We start from the raw sequence: 18,060 nt of genomic DNA, 5'->3' as shown, positions 1-18,060 counted from the left end.
AACAATGTAGCATAATTATCGAGCCGAGAGGCTCATTATATAGTCTAGTATGATGTATAAGGGTGTCTTTCCGTCATTAAAATTGAAATTTTACTCATGTCGACCAAAATAAAATTAAAAAAAAAAAATCTAAAAAAAAATAACTATACAAAACATTTAAATAATGTGGGCTCATAAAAAAATTGCATGTGCAGAAATTGGATCCCTGTAAGCTCATGTTAGATCCATATTTAAAATAAATCTATATTGGTGTTAATCCCAATATCTGTAATATATATTATCATTATTCAATATGTAAATAGAATAGTGGAGCCAAAGACCAACCTTAAGCCTTCCTTCTCTCGGCAACAAAAAAATTGGAAATCCCAAACAACAACTTCAAATTTGGCAGTTGGAAATCATGAGTTACATGTTCTGGGCATTTCAATTAATGACACAATGGTGTGGACTGCATGTAAGAATGATGGTATCAGAGTAGCTGACAAAGCTTTCTTTGATTTCGAGATTGATGGCAACCTTGTATTGCGTAATGGACTAAAAAATATCCTATCAAAAATAAAAATACCTTGCACATAAAAATAACACTAATAAAATACCTTGAAAATTTACACTTCTTCTTTTTCCACCTACCCATTATTACTCTTATTTCTTTTGACAAAGAAGATGCTCTGAGTGCTCTCTATCATTTGGATGACCCATCATTCTCCTCTGAGCAACACAAACATAATATATTGGGCTTTGAAGCAAAGAAGAGAGTGATTTATAAAGCGTAGGAAGAGGTCTAGAGACTCAAAAGTAGGGCTAATTGGGTCATAGTAGGAGACAAGAACTCTAAAATTTTTCATAAATATGCAACAATAAGGAGGAAAGAGAATGCCATTTTGGGCATCCGAGAAGATGAGTAAACTTTATGTCATACTCAGTTAGATATTGAATAGGTTGCTTATCGATTTTTTCGGGGTCTTTTCAGAGCCAAAGAACAATCTTTCGAGGCACAATTGATTTCTTAAATCATTTTCCTGAGATGATACATGAACCTTAGAATGATATATTTAGTAGACTGGTCACAAAAGAAGAGTTACTCAAGGTCCTTCTTGCTTGTGCTAGAGATAAAATCCCTGGACCTGATTGATGGGGGATGGAACTGTATATACATTTTTTTGAGCTTATGTCTTCGGATTATTCTTAATTTTTTTTACAAAGATGTATTTATTAATTAAATTGTGGCAATTAAATGTATATTTAAGTAATTGGGCACTTTCACTATAAAATTAATGATTAACTTTATTGTTAGACTTTTCATCCAAATTTAGAATCAAATTAAACTCAAATTGACTATCAATTAACAAATAGACTAAATTTTGAAAAAATAAACACATTCTATTCACATGGATGTTTATCCATCACATCACATCAATTAATCAATTATTAATTATTATTAATATTTTTTAAATTAATAATAAATTACATTAGTATGGAGACTTTCCATTAACCTAAACTTATAATCAAATTAACTTCAAATTGACTATCAATTAACAAATAAACTAAAATCCCTGGAAATAAACACGCTCTATTCACATAACTTTTCATCCATCACATCATATAGACTAATCAATTATTAATATTATTTCACCCCATCCTATCACATCAATTAATCAATTATTAATTATTGTTAATATTTGTTTTAGTTAATAATAAATTATGAGACTTTCCATTGACCTAAACTTACAATCAAATTGACTATCAAATAACAAATAAACGAAAGTCTCTTGAAGTAAACAATTTTCATCCATCATGTCATATGGATTGATCAATTATTAATATTATTTTACATTATCATTAAAATCATTAATTTAAATTTTAATAATTAATTTTATTACAATTTTTCTAAATTTAAAAAAATATAAATATTTAAATTATAATAAACTTTATGATATATTTCAATTTATCTTTTATTATGTCAACTATATTTACTTTTTCATCCATGGTCCGTTATCAACCATTTTATTATGCCAACTATATTTACTTTTTCGTCGTTATCAACCATGGTCCGTTATCATCCATGGTCCGTTATCAACCATTTTATTATGCCAACTATATTTACTTTTTCATCGTTATCAACCATGGTCCGTTATCAACCATGTTCTATATGTAATAAAAATTTGATAAACTATCTTGGTCTATGAAATTGGATTTTAATATAATTATTAGTATAATTAGGATTACATAATTAAATATGTTTTAATTATTATATGTATTAAATATGTTTTAATTATTATATGTATTGAGTATAGGGACTTATTTTACAGATTAGTATGATGTATGATGTGTAATCATGTCCATCCGTCATCGAAGTTGAAATTTTGTTTATATCGGTCCAAATAAAAAATCTAAAAAAAGAAAAAATTAAACCAACTTAAATCCATCTAACATTGGATCTATCATGCCCTGAGAGAGATCAATTCCCTAAAAGTGCAAACCTTTGCTCAAATTCTACACTCCAAAAAATATAATATATGTGTATAACATATCAATACATAAATACTAATATTTATGTATTATAGATATGTTATAATATCAATACTTAAAGAAATATTAAAATATTTTGGAGTAGGATTTTTTATTCTTTGTGGTGAATTAACCTTTTTCCTTTGATTTAAGAGATGCTATTAGCTTTAGTAAATCTAAGTAAAGATGTTTCACATTTTACCAACTTTACAATTTTAATGTGGTAATTTTTTTTGTTAAAGGTAAATTTAAGATCCATTCAAATTAGTATATGATAAAGGAACTATTAAACAAATGAAATAATTTATAATCCATTCAAATTATATATAATGAACAATTATATTTTAATATTTAATCTTTGTACATTAATAAGATTAAAAAGTTATATATAATTTTTGGAAGATTTGACATACTTACACATCAGGTTATATTGAGCTGTAAAATGTACCTCTCTCCAAAACAATAACTATACAAAATATTAAAATAATGTCGGTTCATAAAAAAATTACACGTGAAGAAATTTAATCATTTTCCATTGCTTAAATCAAATCAAATAATAAAAATAACTTAAATCAAATCAAATAAAAATATATGTAAAATAAGTTTTCGGAAATACTTCGTGTGATTGCGAATGTAATTTGTTTTTTAATTTATCTTCATTCAATTACAAGAAATATGTTCGACTCATTATAATAAGACTCTAATCCTAAGAACTTTCGGAATAAAACTTAGAAACTTTTCCAGAATAAAACTTCTTTATAAAAAGTAAACAAAAACAAATAAGATAAAGTTTTTAAAAGTAAACACATTATATTTCTATAGATATTTATTTATCACATCATATCCATTATTAATCATTAGTAATATTATTTTAATTAATAATAAGCTGCATTATCATGAGTTATTGGGGCTTTTCATTGAACTAAATTTACAATTAAATTAAATTCAAATTGACTCTCACTTAATAAACAGAGTAAAGTCTCTCAGATTAAACACAATCTATTCACATAGATGATCATCCATCCCATCATGACGACTAATTATTATTAATATAATTTTAATTAATAATAATTTACATTATCATTAATTTTAATTTTAATAATCAATTATATTATATTTTCAATATTTAAAAAAAATACAAATATTTAAATTATGATAAACTTTAAGATATATTCAATTTAACTTTTCATTATAGCTAATTATATTTACCTTTTCATCATTATCTACAAGGTTTTGTATGTAATAAAACATTTGTATATGTATTTGATAAACTATCTTGTCACAAGAAGTTGGATTCCAATATAACTATTAGCTTGGTTCTGCCTCTGACACTAGTTGCATTCTAATATAACTATTAGCTTGGATCTGCCTCTGACACTAGTTGCAGGGTTCCAAACCATTTTTCCTTTGTGGGTCGGTCACCTTTTTGATTCATTTCCAGTTGCCACTTGGGGTTTCTACGGACTTGTGCCTGGGGTTTTATTTGGTTGGGCCTCATTGTGATGTGGTATGGGGTTTATTCCTTTGGGTTTCAAACCCTGTATTTACATCCTGTCAGTCTTTGTTGGTGGTTCTAGTATTATGTGTGGATGGTCTTTCTTGGGCTATATCTTGTGCCCCTATCAATGGTTTTCTGGCCCCTTTCGGGGGTTTGTTGGAGTTTCTAGTATGATGTGTAGAAATTAATGTGTAGATTCAATACTGCTCATGAAATTTGCTAAATCACAAGACTTGAAGCTACTCTATTGATCTGCGAAAGTTAATTCACCATCTAAAACAAGAATCATAGACATGCAAAAGGAAACATCACACATGCACAAAGATTTATCTAGGGGAAAGCAACTACTCAAAACCCCTTACTATCTATATTGCATTAATCAGAGAATAGAGAAGAAATACAATGCTTGCTCAAGCCTGAGCACACCCTGCAAGTGTATAGTCTATCCCTTTGCCTGACTAACTAAACTTGGCCCAAAACTTAGCCAATTTCAAGCCTTCCCAAGCTCTTATTTCCTTGTGTTGTTCCCTTGGGAAATTTCCCCTATTTTTTAGGAATTACACACCAACAAATTACACAATAACCTTAGGCCAATATCTGACTAAATGCACCACCTGTACACATGGGAATATTCTACAACTGATAGTACAATGCCTTGGAATCTCTATCTCAAATGGGTAACTCAAATTCTCTACATGCACCAATTATTTTGGTTTGATTGATAACTAAGTGTAGTTGAAGTTACACATTCATAACTTGACCTCTACTAATTCTTTTGACAATTAGAACTAGTTAAACTAACAATAACTCAAATTAACTGAAATAGATTGCTACAAATTAGCAATCAATCATGTAGAACTAAACTCAAGTGTCTCCAACTCAAATTTACTAAGTTAACTGAGTGACAAGAGCCATGTCACCTCAGTTAACTATCTCCAAATATTCTAATGAAATATAAATTTTAATTTTAATCTAGTTTGGCCAAGGCAAATTCAAAAATAGATTTTCTTGTTGCATTTTCAACACTCCATCTCAACAAGAAAAGTATCATCAGATACCCCAACCCTGCTTCTATGAACTCGAATTTTCCTCTTTACAAAGTATTTGTCAAATTTTTTGTGTCTTGTTCCTCTGTCGGAATGTACTGCAACAACATAATTTGCCTCTGTACACAATCTCGTAGATGGTGATACCATATGTATGATATGCTTGGATCGATCATGAAATAAAGTATTCTCAGAGAGCTTGATACAACTCTGATTATCACAGTAAATCACAGTAGGATCCATCTTCTAACCAAATAACCCAACAAGAATATTTCTCATCTAGATAGCCTCACATGTTGCTTGACTTGCAACCATGTACTATGCTTCTGTTGAGATGAGTGCCACAGATCTCTGCTTCCTGTTGTACCAAGAAATCGTTGTTGACCCAACACTAAAAATTCCTCTTGATGTGCTCTTCTTGTCTAATGGACTTCTTGCCCAATTTGCATCTGTCAAGCCTTACAACTTCACTCCCTTTGTCTATATGTGCGAAAAACCAAACTAAGTAGTGCCTCTAAGGTATATCAACACATGCTTTACTGCCTTCCAATACATTTTTGTTGGATTAACCATTGCTTGACTAATATATTTAATTGCATAACACATGTCCGATCATGTGTTCACCAAATACATGAGTGAACCCACAAGCTACCTGTAAATGGCAGCCTCCATTACTTCACCTAAAGTAGAATCCTCTTTCCTCTAGTTTCCTATTAGAGGAGTCTCCATGGGTTTGCACCTATCCATGTGGAACCTCTGAAGTATCTTGTTGGCATACTTTCTCTGAGAGACAAACAATTCCCCATCTCCTTGTCATACTTCCAATCCAAGGAAGTAGTGCATGAGGCCCATGTCCTTCATCTTGTACTCTCTTGTAAGGTCCTCCTTGTAAGATCTCATCAGTTGCTTGTCACTAGTAAGGATCAAGTCATCAACATATAACACAATAATCAATGATTTACCTTCTACCACAATGTGATAAAGATTTGCATCTACTTCACTTTTGATGAAGGCCAAACCGATGAGATAGTTATCAATCCTAGTGTACCAAGCACATGGTGCTTGCTTGAGTCCATACAATGCTCGCTTGAGTCTACACACATGCGACTCTCTGTCAAAGGTCTCAAACCCCTCTGGATGCTCAATATACACCTCCTCCTCAATAACTCCATTGAGGAATGTTGTCTTCACATCCATCTGGTGGATCTTCCACCCCATATGTGCTGACAGTGCTAGAATTGACCTGATGGATGAGTACCTTGCTACTAGAGCAAAGGTCTCCTCATAGTCAATTCCCTCAACCTGAGAGAACCCCTTGGCCACAAATCTGGCCTTGTGTTTCTCTATGCTTTCGTCTGCTGCATGCTTTACCTTGTAAAGCCATCTCAAACAAACCGTTGATTTGTCTGTTGGTCTTGGGACCACTTCCCAAACATTGTTTCTGACAATGGAATCATATTCCTCTACCATAACATCAACCCATATTGTTTTCTCTATAGCTTCCTCAAATTAGGATGGCTTAGTCTCTACAAGTTTACTCATTAGAGCCATGTAGCCAGTTTACCGATCTGATGACCTCCTATGTCTGCACTATGATGTGGGTGCTCCCACATTCTCTCTAGCATCCTGCAATAATATGTCAGCTTCCTTGGTTCACTTCCTTCCTTCTCTAAATTTCTCTGCTTGATTAGATGACTCCACTCTCTGCACCTCTGCTTATGGCTACTCCACAACTTCCTGAGGTTCTTCCTTTGGAGCCAAAAGCTCTTGATCAGGCTGCAACTGAAGTTCCCTCTCAAGAGAACACCTCATTGCCTTCTCCTCATCAAATTTCACATCCCTTCTAACCATTGTCATCCTGGGAGATGGCAAGTACAAATTATAGTTGTGAGGTGTGTCAGTGTACCCCACAAATATGCCCAACTCTGTTGTTGACTCTAGCTTTTTCCTTGCTTCCTTGGAAACATGACAGTAAACTAATGATCCAAATATCCTAAAGTGTGACACAGCTAGTTTCTTCCCTAAGAACACTTCCTCTAGTGTACTCATGCCAAGAATCCTGTGAGGACTCATGTTCTACAAATAGACCGTTGTGTTGCATGCTTCAACCCACAAGTGCAAAGGTAGGCTTTGGTCATGCAACATCACCCTTGTTTCTCCCACAATACTTATGTTCTTCCTCTCAACCACCCCATTCTATTGTGGGTTATGGGATGTTGTCAACTCCCGTCAAATGCCTTCCTTTGCACAAAAAATTTTAAACACATTCGACACGTACTCACCTCCGTTATCGCTCCTAAGTGCCTTCATTCTCTTGCCAGTTTATTTCTCAACAAGTGCTTTGAACTCAAAAATTGGAGAATGTCTGGTCTTTCTTCTACATTAAGTATATCCAACACTTCCATGAGAAATCATCTACAAATATAACATAATACCTGTGCTTAGCAGTGGAGGCTGTTGAGAAAGGTATACAAACATTAGAGTGGATCCTTTCCAGGACAACATGCGCCCTGCTGTCCTCATAATTGAAGGTGGATTTTGTGTACTTCCCCAATGTACACCATTTGCATGTATACTATTGCTCTAGTGCTCCTTTGGGGAGGCCTATAGAAATTTGTTGCATGATCTTCAAAGCGCCATGATCCAAATAGCCAAGTCTTCTATGAGATAATTCGTCGACATCTCGGCTCTACACCTTCTCTACTTTTGTGCTCAATGCTGCATAGTCTTCCACATCTAATTTGTAAAGGTTCTTCACTCGAACCCCGATATGCTTCACTTGTCTCATGGTGATGTGTCTCAGGAAATCCTTCCCTTTGCTAAATATCAAATCGTACTCACGATCTTCTAACACTGCTACAGAAACTAGATTCTTCTTTAGACCCGATACAAACATCATATCCTTGAGCCTGAGAGGGGAGCCATACTACCTCTGAAAGGTAATTGTATCAATATCGATCGTGCTATGCCTTCCATCATCTCTCATCTTAATGTGCATCTGGAGACCCTTCTCCTCCAAGTCACTGAAAAATTATTTGTTCCCCGTCATGTGGAATAAGGAACCATTATCGATGTACCACACATTACCCATTACTGTGCTTTCCATGCATGCAATGAGGGTAAATTCAAGTTTGAACTATGAAGCCAAAGCTTCACCCATTGCTCCTCCTGCAATCTTCTTGCTTTCCTTCTTGTGTGGACACTTTGTTGCATAGTTCCTGAATTCATGATAGTGAAAGCACTTGATTATAGACAAGTATTTCTTCTTTCCCCTTTGACTCGAAAATACTTTGGATTGGGATTTATCCCCCTCCATTTCTTTGTATTTCTTGCCAAGGAACAATTCTCCTCATCCTCAAACCTTGGATGAGGTCATGTCTTTGGTGTTCCGCCTTATTTCTTCCTGCACTAGGTTGGACCACAACCGCTCCCAAATCAATAGTTTCTCTCTATCATTTACGAAATCTTGATAGCTATGCCATCTCTTGGGAAGGCCCAAAAGGGCTAGAGCTACCAAGTCTTCTTTAGGGACATAAACACTAACCCCGCCAAGTTCATCATGACAATGTGTAAACCTGCTTAGGTACTGTGGAATTGTGTCATTCTTTTTCATCTTGATACATCGAAGCTTTTCCTTGAGTGCCAACTTCCTATGGTCACTAATGTTCTCAAATAATTCTGTCAGTGCTTTCCACATCGCGAATGAAGTTTCTTTTCCATAGAAATTCAAGACAATATGTAGGAATTTACAGGGTAAGCTCCTCAGACAGAACACCAAATGACACTGCTCACAAACAGATCACAGATCAATACACCATTATTTTTGACGTGGTTAAAACCCTCAAAGAGGGAAACAGTCCACGGCTTGAGCCAACGCGGCCACTTCAGGCAATATATTAATAAAAGAATGAAAATTTACATAAGCTTCTCTCATGAACAGTTACCCTACAAATGACCCTCCATGCTCTTTAAATAGAGATCATGGACCAATCGGGTGTTAAGCCATGGATCAAGTGTCGGTAATACCGAGGAGAGAATGAACTGTCGGATCACTACATATCGTGATCGTCAGTTTGTAAGTTACAAAAAGTACATAGTAAAGAAACACACTTTACCTAACTCTATACTAGACCAAGTTATACTTAACTACTTCCTATGTGTCGGAATATCCTAACATCCCCCCTTAAGAACAACTTGGGATATGATTGAAGGATGTACAAATATGACACAATAGGAGAAGGAAGGAGGCACTAGAGCCTATCCCCCCTTAGTGACAACTTCCTGAACTCCAACCATAAATCGAAGTTTAGTAAACTTCGCCTCTGTGAGAGCCTTTGTAAAGATGTCTGCAACTTGATCATCTGTTGAACAATATTGCACTTCAAGAACATGGTCGTGAATGAGCTTTCTGATGAAGTGCATGTGCAGTTCAATGTGTTTGCTGCGCTGATGTTGGACTGGATCTTTGCATAGCTGAATGGCACTTTGATTATCACACCAAAGTGTAGTCAGATGCTGCTGCTGAAAGCCAAACTCTGACAGGATCTGACGAAGCCACAAGGCTTCCTTACTAGCTTCTACGGCACCACGATACTCTGCTTCTGCTGAAGAAAGAGAAATGGCACCTTGTTTCTTGCAAGCCCATGTAATAGGTCCTGAACCAAGAGTGAACACATAACCTGCAGTAGACTTTCGATCATCAGGGTCACCAGTGCAATCGGAATTAGTGAAACCAAGCAATAGAGGAGATGCTTTGGCAATGTAATGAATCCCAAACTGAACTGTACCTCAAACATAATGAAGTATTATTTTAGTTGCTTTCCAATGACTTTCATGTGGGTTTTGCATAAACCGAGCAACAAGGCCAACAGCAAAGGAAAGGTCAGGACGAGTATGGGTTAGATACAAAAGTTTTCCTACAAGTTGACGGTATAAGGTAGCATCAACTTCAGGGGAAGTACAAGTGACTGCAATTTTGGCTCCAGATTGAAAGGGAGAAGGGGCTGGCTTACAGTCTTCCATGTGAAAATGGCGTAGAAGATCACAGGCATACTTGGACTGAGAAAGGGAAATACCTTCCTTGGATTGCGAGACCTGAAGACCAAGAAAATAATGCAAATGTCCTAAGTCTGTCATTTCAAACTTATCTCTAAGGCTGGACTTCACATGGTTGATAAGGTTGGGATCACTACTAGTGAGGATAAGATCATCAACATAAAGAACAAGAATGATAAGAGACTTGCCCACTTTCTTGGTGTAGATAGTATTGTCAGAATGACACCTAGAAAAGCCAGATTCTAAAAGAAAGCTATCCATTTTGGCATACCAAACCCGAGGAGCTTGCTTGAGACCATAAAGGGATTTCTTAAGCCGACATACAAGGCTGGAGTTTGTTTGTATAAAGCTAATAGATTGTTCCATATAGATTTCTTCATGCAAGTCCCCATGCAAGAAGGCAGATTTAACATCCATCTGATGGACTTCCCATTTGAAAGACGCAGTGAGGGAAAGAACAAGGCGGATAGAGTTAATTTTGGCAACAGGGGAGAAGGTTTCAGTATAGTCAATGCCTTCAACTTGTGAAAAACCCTTAGCAACAAGACGAGCTTTATGTTTATCAACGTTCCCATCTGGTCCATACTTGGTTCTGTAAACCCATTTTCATCTAACAAGTTTTCGTCCCTTTGGTAGAGGAACAAGATCCCATGTAGCATTTGCCAATAATGAACGATATTCTTCATTCATAGCTGTGTCCCAATCTGGATGGCCTGAAGCTTCTGCAAAGGTGTCAGGATCATAATTCACTGAAGCTTGAGCCAGTAAAGAAGAGGCTCTATCGAACTGAGAACGTGTACATCGTTGATCTGTAGGATCACCGACAAGATCACCTGCCGCATCCTGAGTAGCACGAACCCATTTTGGAAGCTGAGGAGTTGAAGGAGGATCCTGAGAAGGTGGAGGAGGATTTTCATCCTCGCTTTCATCATCTGAAGAAGAAATATTTTCAAAAGTAAAAGGGAGAGGTGGCACATCCGCCGAACTAGGCTCGTAGGCCGATATATTTTCAGCAAACTTTACATCTCTTCTAATGATAACATTCTTGGACTTAAGTGGAATAAGTATATATCCTTTGACATCTTCAGAATATCCAAAAAAAAAACATTTTTCACTCTTAGGTTCTAAAGCTTTATGTTTCTCATCTGGAATATGGGCCCATGCTTCACTTCCAAAAACACGAAAGTGACTTACATCTGGTTTAATTGAGCTCCATGCTTCTTCTGGAGTGATATTCTTTAAAACCTTAGTAGAAGTGCAATTTATTATGTAATTTGCACAGTTAATTGCTTCTGCCCAAAAATTAAGACCAAGTCCTTTAGATTGAAGCATACAATTAGCCATTTCCTTTAAGGTGCAATTCTTCCTTTCAGCTACACCATTTTGTTGTGGAGTATATGGAACAATATGTTGCATTTGAATTCCATTCTCAGTGCAAAAGTTGATGAATTTGTTGTTAACATATTCTCCACCATTATCAGATCTTAGCTTAAGAATTTGATGTCCAGATTGTTTTTCAACAAAGGCCTTAAAGGCCAAGAACATGTTAAATACTTCACTCTTGAGTTTTAAGAAGTATACCCAAGTGCGTCTGGAGAAATCATCAATGAAAGTTAAGAAATACTTGTAGCCAGAGAATGAAACAACTAGAAGTGGACCACATAAATCACTATGCACAAGCTGTAAAGGGGCTGAGGCGTGCCAAGAGGCACGTTTTTCAAAACTATCCTGATGATGTTTTCTGAGTACACATCCGGAACAAACACCATCTCTGCAAGATACCATTGGAAGACCTGTCACCATATTTTCTTTACATAGATTCTAAAGAGAGCGATAGTTTAAGTGACCAAATCGCTCATGCCAAAGTTTGCTCACTTCATCGTGATGAGCAACAAATACCGAGGGAATATTTGATGACCCAAAGTTGTGAAACTTATACAACCTTGTAGAATCATCAGCAATGCCAGGAGCTAAAATCTGTCTAGGATCTCTTAGGTCCTTAATTACAACAACGTGAGGTGAAAATTCAGCGATTTTACCTTCACTTGAATGAGTTATCTGATATACATATAAAAGGTTGCAGGATAAGGTTGGAACACATAATACATCATTAAATTGACCATTGTCTATATGAATAGTTCCAGTCCCTACAACACTAAGAGATCTATCATCACCAACATATATATTTTTGGTGTTACAATCATTTAAAGAAGAAAACATGGCTTTGTTTTTGGCCATGTGATAAGAAGCTCCAGAATCAATGAGCCACTCATGAGAATGAGAAGAAGAAGATACATTTAGTGCATAGCCAGACCGGGATGCTTGACAACCACACGCAGAAAGTGTTATTCCTGAAGATGAAGTTGAAGTTGAAGAGTGCTCCAAATGGATGTTATGCTTCTTCATTGCTGCTTCCAAGGCTTCCATCTTCTTAAAGCATTTGGATTCTAAGTGGCCATCTCGATTACAAAAGTGGCAATGTCTATCAATCTTCTTCCCTTTGTTTTTATTTGTCTTATCATTTTGTTGAAATGATTTTTCATTTTGAGGCTGAAATTGCTTAGGACCCTTGTTTGGTTTAGGACCATTCCTTTTAGGATACAACTTCTTAGGATTCTTTGAATTTGGTTGCTCCTGGGCGGCTAACGCTTTCTTAGAAGAGTTTCCAAGATTAAGAAGACCAAGGTGTAAGAGTTTTTCCTGTTCTCTTATTAAAGAATCACAAAAGGAATCAAAGGAAGGGGACTTGTAGGCTTGTCCTTGAGAAATGAAGGCTTCTCTTGTAGAATGGAAGGTGGAAACAAACATAGAGTAGGCTGGTCCCAACTTAGTAAGAATGGAATATATAAGGTTACTATCTTCTTTCTTAACCTTAACACCTTCCAAGAGAAGTCTAAGGGTCTTGAATTTGGACAAAAAATCTTCAATGCAAGAAAAATTATTGGGGTCCAATGTAAGCAACTCATTTTCGAGTTAATGGGCTTTAAGTTCATTTTTAATTCCAAAAACTTTAGTAATCTGTTTCATTGCTTCATCAGGAGTATCAAGTTCTGCGATATGGAATCTAAGATCTGGAGAAATAGACATTATCAACCCTCGTGCTTGATCTTGCCTATTTTCCCATTTAGCTGCCTTATCTTCATCTTTCGGTTTGGTTTCTTGGCCTGAGGCTATTCTGTAGAGACCTTTACTTCTAAGTAAATCCACAATGTAGGACCACCATTGGAAGTAGTTGGTGCTGTCAAGAATAACTTGGCATGGACTTTCCATTTTAACAGAAACTGAAGCTATATATGCTGAAACTAAGTGTTCCAATGGAAATATCTCGAAAAATTAGGCTGGTTAAAAAAAAAACGGCTCTGAAAACGACTTCCGGATGAAGAAGTTATGGCTTTTTGAAGAAAATTTGATGAAGATGCCGACAAAGTGCGAGAATGTGTGGAAATGAATGATAATGTTAAAAAAAAAAAATCCATCCCCTTTCCAAACTTAATCTAATTAGCTCAAGAAAAAGAAGACTTGAACTCAAGACCTCTACTCTCATAAAGTAGCTTTGGAAGTGAGCTAAACTAAAAGTTTAGTAATTTTTGGAAAAGAGGAAGGTTTTTTTTTTTTTTTTGGTCGTTGCAGCTTTGGCCTACGTGCTTACTTGAGAAAGCTCTTTTTCCCTACAAAAAAAAAACACAAACACCCAACACTCACATACAAGAAAAACAAACCTTACGGCTCGAAGTTAGCTTTAGCCGGAAACTAAATATTTTCCTCAATGTTTCTGATTTTCCGAGATCACACTAAGGTGCGGCGGAAAAGAGCATACACATGAGAAAAATCCTTCCTTTCTGTTTCTGATTTTCCCAGATCGCACAGAGTCGCGAGGCAAAGAGCATACACAGAAATGAAAGGTATAGATCTGGTAATAAAAAAACAAAAAGCTAAATAAACCGAAACCGAAATAAACAGAGAGAAAATAACTGTAAACTGCAAATAAACACTGTATACCTCCAGATCTAAAAAATGATGTAGCTAGGGCTACCAGAAACCTTTTCGCGTGAAACGAAAGGGGTTCCTCACTGGAACAGATGCTCCTAACACAATTGAGCAGTCCTCTCGGCTCGAAAGTAGTCAGAAACAGTAGATTTAGGAAACGACAGTTGGATGCAGTTCTACCGGCTTCAAATTTGCATCACCAACAGACGCGGCCCTCAAATAGCTCTGATACCATGTATGAATTTACAAGGTAAGTTCCTCAGACAGAACACCAAAGGACACCGCTCACAAACAAATCACAGATCAATACACTAATATTTTTGACGTGGTTAAAACCCTCAAAGAGGGAAACAGTCCATGGCCTGAGCCAACGCGACCACTTCAGGCAATATATTAATAAAAGAATGAAAATTTACATAAGCTTCTCTCATGAACGGTTACCCTAAAAATGACCCTCCATGCTCTTTAAATAGAGATCATGGACCAATCGGGTGTTAAGCCATGGATCAAGTGTCGGTAATACTGAGGAGAGAATGAACCGTCAGATCACTACATACCGTGACCGTCGGATTGTAAGTTACAAAAAGTACATAGTAAAGAAACACATTTTACCTAATTCTATACTAGACCAAGTTATACTTAACTACTTCCTATGTGTCGGAATATCCTAACACAATATGATCCCGAACACCCTCCAATATGATTCTCCTCTCTTGGGCCACATCCTTCTTCCACTGAGCAATATTATGGGCATACAATGCTTGGGGTTTTGTTACATCTGCATTGATGTATTCTAGCAACCCATTATCATCCAATACTGCCTCCATGTGGTCCTTCCATGCAACAAAGTTTGAGGTTCCTTCCAAGGCATACTCGAGATTGAGTCCATTGAAAGCCATCTTCTAAGTCTTGAATAAAAACTGCAACACTGATATTCAAATTCAAATCTCCTGCAATCAAACTTTGAAATATATTCTCTACGGTGATTCCAACTCTTATACCATGTAGAAATTAATGTGTATATTCAATACTTCTCATGAAATTTGCTAAATCACAAGAATTGAAGCTACTCTACTGATCTGTGGAAATTGATTCACCATATAAAACAAGAATCATAGATATGCAAAAGGAAACATCACACATGCACAAAGATTTATCTAGGCGAAAGCAACTACTAAAAACCCCTTTCTATCTGTATTGCATTAATCAAAGAATAGAGAATAAATACAATGCTTTCTCAAGCCTGAGCACACCTTGCAAGTGTATAGTCTATCCCTCTGCCTAACTGGCTGAACTTGGCCCAACACTTAGCCAATTTCAGGCCTTCCCAAGCTCCTATTTCCTTATGATTCTCCCTTGGGAAATTTCTCCTATTTTTTAGGAATTTCACACCAAGGAATTGCACAATAGCCTTAGGTCAAATTTTACTGCATGCACCCTGTACACATGGAAATATGCTACAACTAATATTACATTGCCTTGGAATCTCCATCTCAATTGGGTAAATCAAATTATTTGCATGTAACAATTATTTTTGGCTGATTGATCACTGATTATGGTTGAAGTTAGACATCCACAACTTGACCTCCACTAATTCTTTTGACAGTTAAAACTAGTTAAACTGACAATAACTCAAATTAATTGAAATAGATTGCTACAAATTAGAAATCAATCATGTAGAACTGAAATAAAGTGTCTCCAACTCAAATTTACTAAGTTAACTGAGTGACAAGAGCCACATCACCTCAGTTAACTACCTCCAAGTATTATGCTGAAATAGGAATTCAAATTTTAATCTAGTTTGACCAAGGCAAAGTCAAAACTAGATTTTATTGTTGCATTTTCAACATGATGTGTGGATGACCTTTCTTGGGCTATATCTTGTGCCTATTTCTAGTGTTTCTTTGAGGGTGTGCACAACCTATATCTTGTTATAAGTCATGTAATTTTTTGCATTATGGCTAATGTGTTGTCCTTGATTGCAACCTACTTGATAAAGATGTCTACATTGTGACAACAAGATGTTTATACAAAGCGATACAAATTCCACAACTAGTATGAATAGAGAAAAGACAATATAGTAACAGATGAATGGTAAAGACAAAGATTGGGAAAGTATATGCTAGTCCTGTGAAGAAAGGTTGCGTATATACATAGGTAATGAGAAGTAAAATCACGTACACAATCTACACCATGGTAATTTGAATACCAAAGGTCTTTACCATGGTATTGGTCCATAGTAATGGGTGTGTCAACGATTATTTTATCCCTTCAAAGAATACTTACGGCATAACTAAGGTATTTACCTAAGGTATTGGCTAAGGAAATTACTATATAAAGAGATCAAGATAAAGGTGTTGGGTGTGCAAGTGTTGGGTTGTCCATGAATGATTTGATCTAAAACGTGTGTGCACCAACAAGCAAGGAGAAGACTCAGATCTGAAAGATATGAAATATGTTGACATACATGCTTGATTGATTTACTTGTTGCAAATGTCTAAGTAGATAATATTGATGAAACTATGATACTGTGATCTAAATGATTTATTGAGAAGTCTGTAGTATTGACAGTAAAGGTTGCAAAAAGTGAAATTTTGCTTGCAGTGAAAGTTTTATAGATCTGTACGCGAGTGTGTTTGGGAATAGTCGTGTACATGTGCATATCTGTCTCTATAGGGTCATGTATATTTTCGACAAAATAATTTATGCAGATATGTACACTGGTGCGATGAATTATAAGCATGTACTCATGCGGATCAGCTGGAGGGAAATCAATAATACATTCCAGGGTTTTACAGTATGACTTGTTGATGATATTTGATCATTTCTACTTTATTTTCTACTGTCTGTCGATGATGTATCTATCATGATAATCTATGTTTGACAGTATTGGTTGGGTTGAGTTGGATATGAATGTTGATTAGTGATGATGCTACAATATGGTGATATGTATTTGATTCAATAATCTATGATTGGTTCAAGTGATATGTGACTAATAAATGATCTATATATGATTCAGTGATTGATGATTCAGTATTCAATATTCTGAGATTTGTACGCAGGTCTTATATAGAGGAAACGTATATACGTGAGTCTTATTTAGTAAAATCGTGTACAAAAGTTGATATTTGTTATTTCTGGTTGGGTTCTGCATTTTGTGATTTGATACTTCAGAATTACAACTGATTTACAGTGTGACAGTATCCCAGATCATTGCTTCAATTTATTATTGATATGGGTTTATGATTGATATGGGTTCGCTTTCAAAATTTGATGAAAGGTGGCCTACAGGTTGTGTGATGATTATTTGATAGGTGGATCCATTCTAAAATATTGTGAAAAATGGTCCACAGGAAGATGAGGGTTGCAACCTTCAGAAAGAGTGTAGGAGCTCCCTTCTAGTAGGAGTCAGTAAACGAGATCAGGGAGTTGGAGCTCCCTTCCAATAGTTGTTGGAGAACGAGAGAAGATTGTAGATTTTTGCAAGTAGGTGCCTGCGTATTGACACGAGACTACATCAATACAAATGCAATATTTTTCTTTATATCATAAGAAAGAAGACAAAGACAACAACAATGATGGTTTTCTCCCACATTGGGTTTCCACCTAAAAATCCTAGTGTTCTATGTGTGTTTGGTGTGATTTATTTATGTTCCTTACTGCATACTAAAAATTAATTAATCTACTAATGCATTAATTAAGAATAATCATATGATGAAATACATAAAAAATCAATAAACTAGATATACGCAAGTTTTCTTCTCTAAAGTAGCATACATACACAGGTTTCCTTAATAACAATAGCACATATTTCTTAGAATATAAAAAAATTTGGAAGTTTAAGTTTAAAATACTGATTCAGCCCCCACCCCCCCCCCACCCTCTCTCATTATTTTTCCCAACAATTGGAATCAGAGCAGGTACCTTAGAAGAAGCTTGACCGCTTAAAGGGAGATCCATCAAGAT

This window comes from Pinus tabuliformis, chromosome 5_1 (assembly GCF_031772625.1).
Source record: "Pinus tabuliformis cultivar Carrire ecotype Pingquan chromosome 5_1, CPIR1, whole genome shotgun sequence".
Taxonomy (NCBI): domain Eukaryota; kingdom Viridiplantae; phylum Streptophyta; class Pinopsida; order Pinales; family Pinaceae; genus Pinus; species Pinus tabuliformis.
Note: the sequence above shows the minus strand (reverse complement) of the source record.